The 14362-nt window shown below is 40.5% G+C and overlaps 1 protein-coding gene and 2 long non-coding RNA genes across 3 annotated transcripts in view; 2 read left to right on the top strand and 1 right to left on the bottom strand.

The window, feature by feature from the left end:
• THBS4 (thrombospondin 4) overlaps positions 1-14362 on the top strand; it is a 1064342-nt gene that overhangs the window by 701415 nt on the left and 348565 nt on the right. The window lies entirely within an intron of this gene.
• On the top strand, positions 958-5541 carry LOC116217526. The gene is made up of 3 exons (XR_004162177.1): positions 958-3592; positions 4576-4768; positions 5236-5541. It is a non-coding gene; the product is annotated as an uncharacterized LOC116217526 (long non-coding RNA).
• Positions 8050-14353, bottom strand: LOC104914945. The gene is made up of 3 exons (XR_796189.2): positions 14258-14353; positions 12730-12900; positions 8050-12326 (listed from the first exon to the last, which is right to left on the bottom strand). It is a non-coding gene; the product is annotated as an uncharacterized LOC104914945 (long non-coding RNA).

Raw genomic sequence — 14362 nt, 5'->3', positions numbered from 1 at the left:
TCCCTCTCCCTGCTGGCCATCCTCTTTTAATGCAGACCAGAACACAGTTGGCCCTCCAGGCTGCAAATGCACACTGCTGGCTCATGTCCAGCTTCTCATCCACCAGGACCCTGTGTAGGGCTGCTCTCAAGGAGATCTCCCCCCTATTTTGTATAAATACCTGGCATTGCCCTGACCCAAGTGCAGCACCCTGCACTTGGCCTTATTGAACCTCATTATATTCTCATGGGCCGACTTCTCCAGCCTGTCCAGGTCCCTCTGGATGACTTCCCTTCTCTCCAGTGTATCGACTGCACCGCTCAGCTTGGTGCTGTCTGCAAACCTGCTGAGGGTGCACTTGATGCCATCGTCTGTGTCATTGATGAAGATGTTGAAGAGCACTGGTCCCAAGACATACCCTTTGGGGACACAGCTTGTGACCGGCCTACACCCTGACGCAGAATCATTGATCACAACCCTTTGGCTGCAACCAGCCAACCAGTTCTTAATCCACCAAACAGTCCATCTTTCAAATCAATTTAGAGAGAAAGATGTGAGTGCCTATGTCAAAGGTCCCCTTTTCTAGGTGAGTGGAAACCACAACCAAACATAGCCTCAGATTTCCGCTACCTTTGAAACAGCTATGTTACTTACCAATTTCTGAACTGATCTTCTTTGGGTTGGGTACTTGTGAGAAGCGGGCTTTCTCACAGTTATTGTGTGATAAAGCAACAGACTGAGCTGTGAATTTTCACTGCCAACATGAGAAAAATATGTAGGTGCAGGACTTCTGTCATAGTGCTTGTGGTGCAGGCTCGTGCAGCAGCAGTGAGAGTAACCTAGTGGATTGTCCTCGATGACTGTCTACAGTAATAGTGATAATATTTATATAATATTGTATTGTATTATATTAAATACAATATTAATAATATTAATAATATTATTGTTATTATTATTAATAATAAAAGTCTTTATACACTGCATTTTACAAGAGGAAATGTGAAAACCTGCCTTTGCCCTTACCACTAACAAAGATGCTGCCTCCTCTTCACCAACTTCCAGAGGTCTCTGCAGCATAACAGAGACAGAAATAGAGAAACCTTCCTGATGCAGGTAGCCATCACAAGAGTATGTTTTCACCAGACTCTGTGACTCTGCTCTCCTATCAACATTTTGTCTCAGCCTGAAAGTGAATGCTGACAACAAGGTAAGCCAAGAAGCTGATCAGACTGATAATTTGCACCAGGCCTCCCTCCCCTAGAGAATATTTAGGCAGGGAGATGAATATGCAGAAGAATGTTTAAATTAAAAAAAAAAAAGTCCGTAAACTCAAAAGCTGAGAACATCATGATGGGAACAATATTCCAAGTTGATAGCTCAGATAAAGTGTGCAAACAGATCCAGAAACCTAGGCATCTGTAAGAATTGTCAAGTCCTCTAACTGTCAGAGGTTATACTGGGTACTTGCAATCAGGTACACAGGGAAACAGGTTTCCATGACATCAGTACATAGGTTTTCCATGGAAGCTAGTGGCAGCAAAATTAAATGAAGCTCCCTTAAATGTCCTGTTTTATTTCAAACACTGAAAAATGTCTGCTGAAACTTTAGCTCCTTGCAGAGATTTCATGTCAAACAGGACAGGGTTTTTGAAGGAGAACTGTCCTTGGAGAACTCTCCTATGGAGATCAACCATACCGTGTGTATGCTGAGCCTTACATTCCTGGCCTCTTTCAAGGTTCACGATTAGATTATTTGCTAAGAATGGATGGAAAATGACAGCATTCGATTGCAGAGTGGACCATTTATCTGACATGGGAAAGTAGCTATGTAATATCAGATGCATCAGTACTAACAAATACACTGATCACTTTAAACTGGTAAAGATGCTGGGCTGGGAAATTAGGTTCTTAATGCTTTCTAAATCAAAATTAGAAAGATAAATAAATCCAGTGTCTCTCAGTGGGAACCAGTTTGCTATGCTTCAGACCAGGTTTGCTACAGAAGCTACACAGGTGAAAGCTTGCAGACAGATGCCAGATTCAAACATGCAGGGACTAATGGATGCAGGCATCCATATTTGTTGGTGAGAAGCCTACCGTCAGCCAGTCCAATCCGAAGATTGTACAGAGCAGAGCTGATATTTAAAGAGATCAGAGAAGACCAGCTACCAAAATTCTGATAATGTTTTCTTGTGAGCTAGGAGGATTTGAAGGTGGCTGCTCAAAGAAAAGAACATGCATTTTCATGCACTTAGATGCACATAAACCAAGGTATGTATTACCAAGTATGGGAGCACATTCTTTGAGATTCTGAATTCAGACATGTTCCTCAGGTATGTGCTGATTGTGTTTCAGGGCATAAAACCACCTCCTCTTGCAGACTCACTGCAGAATAAGTCGGGTGTATGAGTAGGGCAGCTTTGGCGAGCTTCAACTAGCTCCCCTGTGACCAAATGGAATATGAAGATTTGAATACAGTCAGAAAGGCTTCACTCTTTGTTTCTGACTGGAGATGAACCAAGAAAACCTGATCTGGGAATTCCAGTTACATGCAATAATGATGGGACACAGTGATAAAGTTCGGATAGATTCACTTTCAAAGCTCCAGCACATCTTTTCTGGGAAACTCCTACATCAGTCTGTTTCACTTGCGCAGCTTGTTACTTTACTGAATCATTGACATGGACTTCCCAGGCTTCCGAAGAAGCCTGTGGCAGTTGTTGTTTTTCAATGTATTATTTTTTTTACCATTTTCAAGGGACAAATGAATGCTTAAAATGTGCGGAGGGAGCATTTGGAAACAAGGACTATCAGTGGTGTAGCCTGCCTTAGTAGTCAGCTTATCTTCAGAGCTGAGGCCATGTAACAGCTAAATGATAGCAGGTGAGCCCAGTTGTGCCACAGATACATGCTAACACAGACATGCTGAGGGTGCAAGAACACTCATACTGCTGTAAATAATATGAAAGTAAGGGGGAATAACAATTTTTGAATTGCCACAGCTCATTGTTTTCTCTAAGAAAAAAACAATGAAGGAGGGTTCTAGAAGGGCTTTGTCTGAGGATGTACTCTTCCATATATGACAGCAAAAGGAAAATTCTTGTGAGAACAAGTTCTTAGCAAGGCATTAATAGCAATCCCCTCCACTCCTACATGGTCAGTTGTTTTGAATCTCCTTTACCCAGGAGCCATCACACAGATCTGAACAACACAGTGCGCATACACCACAGTGACTTGTCCTGGCAAAGATTAGGTGAACCCAGGCCGTGGCCGCACCCTGCTGGAAGCCCATGTGTCCCACCCAGATAACAGGCATTTTCTCCAAGACAAGGCCTTGCTGAACTGCCAAGCATACTGTGGGAAGCAGACTATGACAAGGTTTTGGTTTTAGAAATACTATTATTAGTAAGACACATTTTGAAACTGCATCGTCATTTAGTTGTGTGTCTTTGTGTACCAGCTGGCATTTTTTAAAATCAGTTTATCCCCTTTTCCCCTCTGAAATACACACAACTCTGCAGGAGGGTGGCTGTGCACAGGTATTCACCTGCCATCCCAGTCTGTCCTCACCTAGCTGGATTGTTCTCTTGTTCAGAAGCCTCCAGCACTTACCGTAAGTATATATAATACTGTGAACCCATTCTGTGGGTCTTACTCACAAGCCTTGAGGACTCCTGGTGCTCATAGTTTGTTTGACAGTCTGGAGACTTCTTGTTTACATTGCCTGTTATCAGTACAGCAACAGCATTTTGCATAACAGCTTGTCCTCTTCCATCTCAAGTTTCCTGAAGCTTCTCCTCAGAACGTTGTTCCGGCATTGACTCTAATCCCACATGTCACTGCAACTGCTGAAACCACTGGAGCTAGTCTGATATACCTGAAGCCAGGTCTTCCATTTCACTGAGCAGGGAGACTCTCTGTGCTAGCCTTTTCTCTACTGAAAGACTTGGTTTAACTGGGGTCTGCAAGCTGTACCCAAAAAAAGCGTAGGTTATGCCTCCACCTTGAGTTTTCCATATGGCTGGAGAAATGGAGGATCTCCCCCACCTCTCCTGGCCTGTGGCAGGGCTCATGTGTCTTAGAAGTAATTTGACTGAAGTAATTTGTCTTTTAGATTTTTCATCAAAATATCAGAGCCCATCATCCCAACAATGGATCAACTGGGAGGAAAGAAAGTTAAGTTCCATAAGTTTCCCCTGGGTAAGAAAGAAAATGCAAGCACAGTAACAAGAAAGTATCTCACTTGGGAATACCTGCATTATCTTCACCCATGCTGTTTCAGCTGACCACATGGCTGGCAAGAGATCAGGAGATAGGTCTGCAGCTGTCACACACAGGCTATTGGTAAGCACTAGGATGCCAGTGGCAGGTGCGGATAAGCCAGGCCTGAGGCAGTGTCAGGACTTCCTCTGGAGATGGCAGAGAAGTTGGCAGGGCAGTATCCTTCCTCTGCATGGAGCCCAGCATTACAGGTCCAGGGAGGATATGGCCTGGCATGTTTTTGAACTTGTCACTTTCACTGTTATTGTAAAAGACCAAAATTCTAGAAACCAACTGATCTTCCCGCCCCTGATTATGCCTTATCATTGTGCCTAGGAGCAGAAGATACCACAGATGGTACTGGAAAGATACAAACTGAACCTCCTATCAGCGGGGAAGAGACTGTGTTCATCTAACTTCAGCTGCCTTCAAGTTGCATGTCTGCCATCAACCATTTCATGGGCTCCCCCTCCAGTCAATGGAGTGACTCCAGAGCATGATTCACCACATCCTAAGAATAGAGCTGGAGGTAGGTGGGGTGAATCACCCTGGGGAATTGCCTGTCTCTCCCTGTGATGAGAGCTTTGCCAGATGACTTTGATGACAAGCCTTTCTTTCAGGCGCTTAAAATTAGAAGTGAATTCCATCTCAAAATATTCAGCCTCACTGCTTTCCTGAAACAGGGAAGAGCCAGAGCGAGTGCTGCAAGCTGCACAGGCACGCAAATTGCCACCATGTTTAACTGGCAGCCTTTACCCAACAGAAAAATAACCCTGCATGGACAGAGAAGGGGGAAGGCACTTGTGCCCCTATTGCAGCACAGTGCAGCCAATGTCCTGTCCAGAGGACATGATGAGAGCAGAAGGCCATTCCCTTTGTCTGGCCACAGCTGCTGGAGTTGCATTCCTGTCATATTTTCATCTCGTGCTCTCTCTGGTCTTTACATTCAGCCTTGCAACATAAAAATTGCTCTAACTTTCTTTACCTGTCTTTCAGATCAGTAAAGCAGGAGGCCCAAAGCCAGCAACAGTTTAAAGCGCTGCTATGGGTGCTCGAGAGGCTGGTGTGGTGTACCATTCTGCCATGCAAACCAGACACGTTTCCCTTCACATAGGTCACATAATGTTCACTTTTAGTGTTGTTCTTCCACTCAGCGCCCTAAGGAGAAACCTGCTGAAGTACTCAGGTTTCTTGATAGGTGAAGAAGAATTAATCCAGCAACCTTCACAAAACATTTGTTTTACAACAAGCACAAAATTTGTGGGAAAATAAAGTAAACTGTGTAAGGAAATAAACATTCATAGAGGAACAAATCTTCTCTTGTGTGAATTCATTTTCTTCTGAACCTACAGTCTTTTAAGGATTTAGGAAAACCAGACACATGAAAGTGAAATCATTATCTGACTTAACTATATTCATGTCTGCTGTTGTCAATACTGTTTGCTTAAGGTCCTGAGAACAGCAGGTTTTAGATTCTTTTGTGTGCTACCTGTCAAATTTTTCTTCTGTCAATATTTGCACATATCTAAACTGATGGCCCGTACTCCTCCTTTCTTAATATGCAAGAAAGAGTGGAGCGATATGTTTGTACAATAGTCTTCTGGAAGAGACTGACAGAGCCATGGATAAAACCCTGTTTTTTCAAAGAATTATCAGGATGTTTCTGTTCATCTGATTGCTGTGCAGAGGTTAAAGTGCTGGTCCCTACAAAGATTATCAGTGTTTGAATAGCTGCTGATTGACTAATACTTGTTTACCCAAAAAGCCCCAACAGAGTTTCTATTTTTGGCAGTCTATATATTTGAGGACATAGGTCCTCCAAGGGAAGTTTGAAAGAGACAGACATAAAGAGAGACAGAGACAGACAGACAAGAAAGAGAGAAAGAGAGAAAGAGAGAAAGAAAGGAAGAGCATAAAAAGAAAGAAAGGAAGGAAAAAAGAAAAAGAAAGAAGAAAGAAAATGAAAGAAAAAAAAGGAAGACAGGTCAGAGTCGCATCTTCTGCTGAGCTCCCATAGTTAATGCTTCTTTTTTCAGCTGCATTAAAAATGGGTGCAGTGACTTTTGTACAACTTCACTCTGCATGTCTGACCCCACATCCCAGTAGGCAAAGCAGAACTAGTAATTTTCTTCCTCATTTCCAATCAGGGATGCTGTCAGGACCTCAGCATTTACAGTTTCCTTAGTTTCCATCCTCTAACTGAGGGCAATCTTCATGGGACTGGCATAACCCATCGTAGCTGGTGCCAGTCTCAGCCTTGGGCACTCAGGACACGGAGGGGAGGAAAGTGAAGGGAATCAACTTGTTTTCCAGGTAGAAGCAGATGCAGCCCTGTTTGGACTTGTACAGGACATTGTAGGCTATTGTAAGCATTAGCTGTCTCCTCAACACTCCAGAGATGTCAGAGTCCCTCTAAGCACCCCTGCAAAACAGAGGTGCCCTTTCCTGTGGAGAAGCAAAGGAGGGCTGCAAATGCAGGTGGGCATCACAGCACCTGGAGCTGTGCCACAGAAGTTTGCTTATCCTTGCCATTTTGTGCCTGAATCTCTACAGACATCTCCACAGGGTCTTCATTTGTCCCGTGTTCCTTCTGAGAGAGGAGGCATCACCTATTCCTTCACAGGACAGCAAGAAGTCTACAATCTTCTCTTCTCTCTTTGACTCAAAGGGACGTGGGAGAAGTTACCTGTGCTTGGAACTTCATGTGAGTCAAGTAGCTTGGGGACAGACAGAAGTTGGAAAATATTCCCAATCTTTTTAAAAAATTACACCAACTTGTAGCACAAAGATAAATTCAAACAGTTTTTCACATTCCTTAAGAAAAATGACCATCAAGTCTTAGGAAAAGTGGGAGTGTGTTTGTCTGCAGACAACAAAAATAGAATGACATTTTTGAAAACTATTCAGTCTGCCAAGTGTGATTTCTATACAGCATATGACAAAGGCCAGAAAGCCACTGGTCTGTACATTTCTGCAGATTATGATCAACCAATCATAACGTCTCTAAGGAGCTGATGATTGGAGATGTGTGATTCACAACCATAACCTTATTTTTAGATGTGGATCTCTCTGGCTTACAGAAGAGCTTGTGTTGATTAATATATGCTTTGTGAGCAGGAAAAAGATAAGTGTGGTGTCTATTTAAAAGAATCAGCTTACTAATTGACAAAAACTGCAATGCACATGTTTGCCAGAGATCTAACCCCACTCTGTATTGAGTGAATTGAAAAATCCAGTACGGCCTTTCATCTGTTTCTTCTAAGAAACTGTAAGGGCCAGTGATTATGTTGTAAAAACTACTGATTTCTACCCGTGGTACCTGAGTACCTCAGTTGGCTGATATTATTGTGGCTACAGTGAGCAACAAATGGGCAGATTTTGGAATGGAAAACTTGGGAACAGGAATCTCCTTATTCTTCCAGAGGGATTGGCTGGCTTCCCCAGGGAATTTCTAAAGGCAAGATGTGGATGTGCTTGAAAAATTCTAACACCGTATTTCACCCTCTAACTTCTCCCTTTTCTTCACTGTCTCCTTGGTTTTCACAGGCAGGGGGAGGCATAAGTGGTGAGTTACCTCTAGGTAACGGGTTGTTAGACTAACTTGATGGATATCAATAACCACACTCATTCGAATTTCAGAAGAAACAGGACTTTGCTTTCAGTGGAAAAGGCAGAGGCACTGCTCTTGCAAGAGTATGAAACTAGTAGAACCATCATTCTGGCACAAGACTATTTTGGAGCTAGTCAGCTACTTTATTCAGTTCTGGTAAACAGACATCTCAGTCTTTATTGAAGTCTCAACAACTAAAATGCTTTTTCAAAACAACTTTTATTCTGCTTGAAGACTTATTACAATTTTTAAAGCAACTTAAAAACAAGACACAGCTCCATCAACTCTATAGCTTGAACAGAATTTCAAGGAGGCATGTTTTCACTATTGCCTTGTGAAGGCAATTTACAACCCACTTTACCCTCCACCCCCTTGAAGACCATTTTAAAACAAAGCATTCTTAATGTTTTAAAGACATTTAACAGAACAGAGCTTTATTTTTAAAAACAAGAATAATAATAATAAAAAAAATAGCAGCATCTTGGGCAGCTAATGCAGTCTCATTAGGACAAGCGCAATGTAACGTTACCAACTCCCCCAGTCCAGTTTAGCCTTCCACTCAGCAAACACAACACAATTCTACATAAAATGTCACATTTTGGAATCCTGTCCTATGGGAGGCATTGTGTTTTGAGCTGCCCATTTCTAAAAGTGACCCTGAAAAAAATACTACCAGGATTCACTTTCCCAACTTAATACCATGCATAGCAAAAGCACTGTGTGAAAATTGGCGTAAGTTTTCCCCATTAGAAGCATCTGCATGTTTTCGCAAGCATTATTTCATTGCCAATTACAAGACAAAGCCATTTCTTTACTACAGAACAGCTGACACCAAATAGAAAATTTGAAGATTTGGTTTTACAGATATTTTGACAAGATTTTTTAGATAACTGAACTATACAGACAAGTCTTTTTTTTTTTTTTTTTTTAGTAAAAAACAACAACACAGAAACTGCATTTGGAAACATGCTGCACCCACGAAGGTCTAGTGCGTTTTGTGTCTTACACAAAATTAATGATATCACTTACTGAATTCAGCAAAATGATCACATTTGGTGAAAATGCACCTATACTGAGATCTATTCATATATAAACACAGCAAGTGTGTGCGCATATGCACAAGATGCACACATGCAATATCCCCAAACAGAAACTCCTAATTTTGCTTGTGGGTGTTGGTTCTCTGTGTTTTGCCTCATACCTTTCAAAAGCCTTGCACAACCGCTGCTGCAGTGCAGCATAATTCAGGGATTTAAAATGAAATTAAAAATTCCCCGAACAACCGGTAAAAAGAACCAAAACAATTCCCACCTTTCAGTCATATTAGGTGGAAAAAGTACACGTCAATAGAAACACAGAAGCAATGTGTTTCTTCGGTTACATCCACATGCTTTTTTTTTTTTTCCTTCAGTTTATTAGTCTGAGATCAAATCAAAACTGGAGTGAACAGTATGGAATATTAAGGACAAACTCTGCAGTGAATAGGGCCTTTGGCAGGATGCAACTCCATGCATTAAGGAGGGAGGGAAATACAGAGGGCACACAATATCCAGGTACCAAAGTAATCCCACTCACGCCCACTTGGAGGGCGCAAGTGATGCTTGTGAATTGCACAGACCCTGTGTAGGCAGAACTTCCCTTAACGAAGCCCTAAGCATTTATCCCCACAACATAGTGCTTATTTCTCATTGTTGCTTGTGCAATAAAAGCAAGTGCCAAATTTGCACACACACTATTTTTTCTCTGCTAGAACCACAGATGAAGTGAAGTAGTACAGCACAACAGGAACAAATGACATCCCTTACCGGGCTGGGCATGCTAAGGATATGGCCCACTGACACAGCAGAGGTTTACTTAATATGAGGAAAATCCAAATGCCTTAACTCCCATGAAGTTTCTTGAGAAATACAAAGTGAAACATCCATTCAGATTACACATTATTTTGCTTACAGAGGAAAAAAAAAAATACTATTTTACTTGTAAAATATTTAACATTCAAAAATTAATATATGTCTGAAGAATACCTCGGATTGCTACAAGTGTTAAGTTGTGTATTGAGCTAATTTGTAACTTCAAGCCCAGTAGTATGACTGTCATGCTAGAGCAATTGTTGGTGTTCTTCATAGTAAAAAACAGTTATTAGAATGCCAAATTTACATGGTTCTACTCTGAGAGGCCTGAAAAGAGAGTGGAATGCAGAAGGGAAAGCATGAAGACTAAAACTCTATTCAGAAAAAAAAAATTCAGAATAATTTTGCAAGTGGTAACTATCCCGACACATGACTGTTGGTTGAATCTTGTTTCCCGATATAGATTCTAGCAAGAAAATACATCTATAGGAAAGCAAAAACAACCTACCAAAAAAAGCACAAAATCCAAATAAGATTAAAAGATTTACAGCCTCATAAATGAAGGGATAATGTAAAAAATAGAATATAATAACTACTGGAGACCTGCAAATTTCTTATTATTTCCAATAGCTTAAGAAGCACTGCATACTTGGAATCAAATCACATGTATCTCTAAAGCAGAACTATCATGAGACAACTTGATGGCAAAACATGGCCATCACAAACCATCCACAGTAAATTGCCCCAGAATTACTAATAAGTTTAGTTTAGTTGAATTTTTTAAATTTCCTTTAACTGAACCATAACTCTGAAAATCTCTGGAGCTTGAAATTATGAAAGTGTTCACTTTGATATTCCCTCAGTCTACAAAGTTATGAAAACAAATGCAAAGTGTTAATTAGGAAAGCCTTATCATTGTCAAAACAGAGGTTTTCCAGTTGTAATTCGCTCATGTTGTATCCGTTTGTTCTACCTAAAGATGGGAACTTTTTTCAGAATATTGATATGAAAAAACAAACTTCGGCAACAGTTAAGAGAAACTTCCTTCATATGAAATGAAAATACCTTGACATGCTGACAAGAATTCTGCCGCAATAGATCAAGATGTCATTTATTTACTATGAAGCATGATTTCATTACGAAATCCAACCTATCTAATCCAGTAGCCAAATTTTCCTGTTTTTCTGCAGTCATTATCAGAGAAGGATACACAATTTTTTAGCTTCTAAATACAAAGACAATCATGACAGAAGTTCAAAATGCTTCAAAAAGCAAACATAGCGTGGTACCGTATTCTAAAGATGTCTCTGAAACAATATTGTTGGAGTCCTTGATATTTTGTAAGGTTCGTATATTTTTTATTGAATAAAGCAGCTTTGAAGCTTATCAGGCACTGCCCAACAAAATATTTAGTCAAAAAAAAAATTACGAACTTTTCAAACGTGGAGCTAGTAGCTCAATATTCTGTACAAAGAAAACTAAAATATTTCATAGTTTTAATTATTAAGCCAACTCTTGGTGGCTTCCTGTACATTAAAAAAAAAATAATCAGGCAAAAAAAAAAAGTAAAAAGAAAGCAAGGAAAGAAGAAAGAAAAACAAGCTTAACGTGTAGACATGCTCAAGTGAAGACTACAGCCTAAAGAAAATTCAGTATTGCATAGCATGGTCTAAGAATTCAGCTTTCAGCAAACAAAGGGGAAAAGAGAAGCAGTTTGGTATTGATAGTTTCCATAAATGATAGTTAGCCATCCAATACTATGTACACTATTATAGACTGTATGCCACTGAAAGACCTGTTTTCTTAAAACAGGATTTTTAAACGTCTAAGCAAAACACTTTCTGGCACTTCACTATCACGATTTCTCTTAACAGCATACTGTAACTGAAGTCCTTTAAAGTGTCCCTTATAAATGAAAGTGCCATTCTGCTACATGTCATTCACCAGAAACCAAAAAATCCACAATGCTGTGTGTCTGGATCCACTTAGTGCGGCAACACCAAATTCCAGCCAGGTCGCGACCAAGAAATTTCAATAAGTGAATGAAAAGACCTCTTAAATCTTATGTTTGCAGAATCCAATGTTCTAGCTGGTAAAGCTTCAGAAGTGGTCGTAAACAAGCACCATGGTTAAAGGCCTCTATGTCCCTGCAGGGAGATCAGGTTAGGATTTCTCATTCTTGTGTTTTCCGTTTCTCAATTGGGAAGGAAAAAAAAAAAGCACTTCAGATTAGAAACATACATTCACAGTTTAACACTGTGATCTCTCCCACTGCAGTTGTGAAGGAAAGCTCTAGTCCCATCAGAAGACAGACAGCTTTGACACTGCAGCTCAAATTCTTGAGTAAGGCTGAAAGGAGCCTTCTCACTCCAGAGGCCTCAGTGTTGTCAAATCTCTTCTTTAGAAAAAAACCAAACAACCCAGAGTATTAAGATCTTCATCGCCTCTGCTGTGCATATACTGGGTAGGCTAGTGTGACATTGAGAGAGTCATTGTGCTGCACGAGGGATGTGTGTTGATAATGTAGCACCAGTTCTTTGAGAGAGTTGTACAAGTTGTATGGCTCTGCAAATCCATACCCAGTAGGTGTTTTGTTTATCACACAGTGCTTCACTTCTCCATCCACCCTAAAGAGGAAAATAAACAATCAGTTTTTAGTTTCCCAATACCGTAAAACTAAGCTGGAAACTAAGGTGTTGACAAGAAACCTTAAAATGCTCATCACTACATAGCACTCTTCTCTTCTACAGTAGGATACTGGTAAAAGGATAGGTTTAAGCTGAATTCCCAGGTGCTGTGCTAGTCTAGGGACACAGGAGATAGGCAGGATTTAGTAGCTGCAGATAAATGAGTTATCCTGGGCCTTATGTTCCTTTCTTCATGGCCTCAAGACTTGCTGATCTGCTTCTAAGCCTAAAGATCCAATGGAAACCATGCGTATGCAAATATATATCTGCACCCCTTGCTCAAGGCTCAGCATTTGAGCTGCCTCAAAGGCTGTTCAAATCATTCACAGGTTAGAGTACATACACAACAGAGCAGGCATAGCAGCCTTGTTTGCTGCTCTCTCGAACAAGGAATGTTCCATCTCGCTTTCCTCGCAGGAGATTTTCAGCTTGGCTTCTATTGATATTTCCCACATTCCATGTTCTCTCATCATGATGCGGCAAGTCTTCATCATCATCCACCATAGAGTATTGGCTGTCAAAATATGACAAAATACATTTGTGAAACATACTGCAGTGCTACATGCAATGTGCTGCAGGAATAAGGTAGACCGCCTTTCGTATTACTTGGGAAAACACTAAGTTGCTGGTTAGAAGGTCACCTCCCAGACAGAACGAGGGGTGTGAATCATGTAATATATTTCACTTGCTGAATAAAAATAGAACTTACAGACCTTATTTCTTTTAAAAATACTCATATGGATCTGAAGAAGGACATAAAAAGGATGCTGTCTTATCTTTCAGAATATGCTGCGAGCGCTTCAGTACCTCTACCATTGCCCCATGTTTTGGTACACAGCAAGCCCAGTGAAATCAATATCCACCGAGTCAGCTTTATTTCCAAAGATCAAACACTTGGTCAGCAGTGAAAAATCATGCAACATATTGATTACATCTGCTGCTTGTGAAAGCTACAAGCAGTAGTACAGGTAGATAAATTATTCATATGAAAGATAGCTTTGCAGAAAGGGTTAAACAGTATTCTCTTTTCTTATTACCAGATTATGAAGGAAACATGTAATAATACATAATAGGACCTTCACTACCAGAACAGTCAGCTCTACAAAGCTGATTCAGACTTTTAAAGAATTCTCTGAGCTAAACCCATTGAGAAAGAAGGTGCCTCTGCTTCAGCCATGTGGACACCACCACTTCAACATTTTACAGTTTAAGAGCTGCCTATTTGCCAGCAGCCTGCAGTGGTGGGCACTGCTTCTCCCACTCTGTTTACAATCAATCTTTCTGAAGAATCTCCAAGTAGTCCACTAAGATAAGCAACCTCACATGGACATAATTCATTGAGAAAGAAGGGTTTCCCTTGTTTTCTGTCCCTCTGGTTTTTACAGCTGCTTATTATACTCATTTTCTCTGCATCGCAACTTCAGAAAAAAAGTCAAGTGCTAAAAATTTAATTTGTCAGCAGAAATCTAAGCACTTAACAGATTCACTGACAAGGACAGTCTCGGTGATGAAGGAAATGAAGATTTTCTTTAAACAACTTCACTTACTATTTTGATGTTACCTAGTATAGGATAACACCATAATATCAGCAACTGCAATTTGGAAACAGTCTGTTTGCACCTAAAAGACCTTCTGAACAATTTATCCATTCATATGACATCTCTCTAAGATACTAACACCTTATAATCTTCACTTCATTCACAAGAATAAAGACACATTAGACCTGCTGCCATGTGTTAATTGTATTCACTGTTACAAGAGATCTAAGCTCGAGATTCCCTTTTTGAGGTCCTGGAATCAAATATATTCTACCTCACTTCTCTGCAAGATGATTTGAAACATCAAGAATATTTAAATCTCAGAATACTCACTCTTCTGTGTTTTCATTTCCAAGCCATTCATTTAGCTTCTTTTGCCGAACACCTTTTTGAGTCAGCCACCTGGACAATAATTGCAAATGAAATTATTAGTCACAG

The sequence above is a fragment of the Meleagris gallopavo genome, chromosome Z, assembly GCF_000146605.3.
Source record: "Meleagris gallopavo isolate NT-WF06-2002-E0010 breed Aviagen turkey brand Nicholas breeding stock chromosome Z, Turkey_5.1, whole genome shotgun sequence".
NCBI lineage: Eukaryota > Metazoa > Chordata > Aves > Galliformes > Phasianidae > Meleagris > Meleagris gallopavo.
Note: the sequence above shows the minus strand (reverse complement) of the source record. Positions and strands in the feature narration are given on the sequence as shown.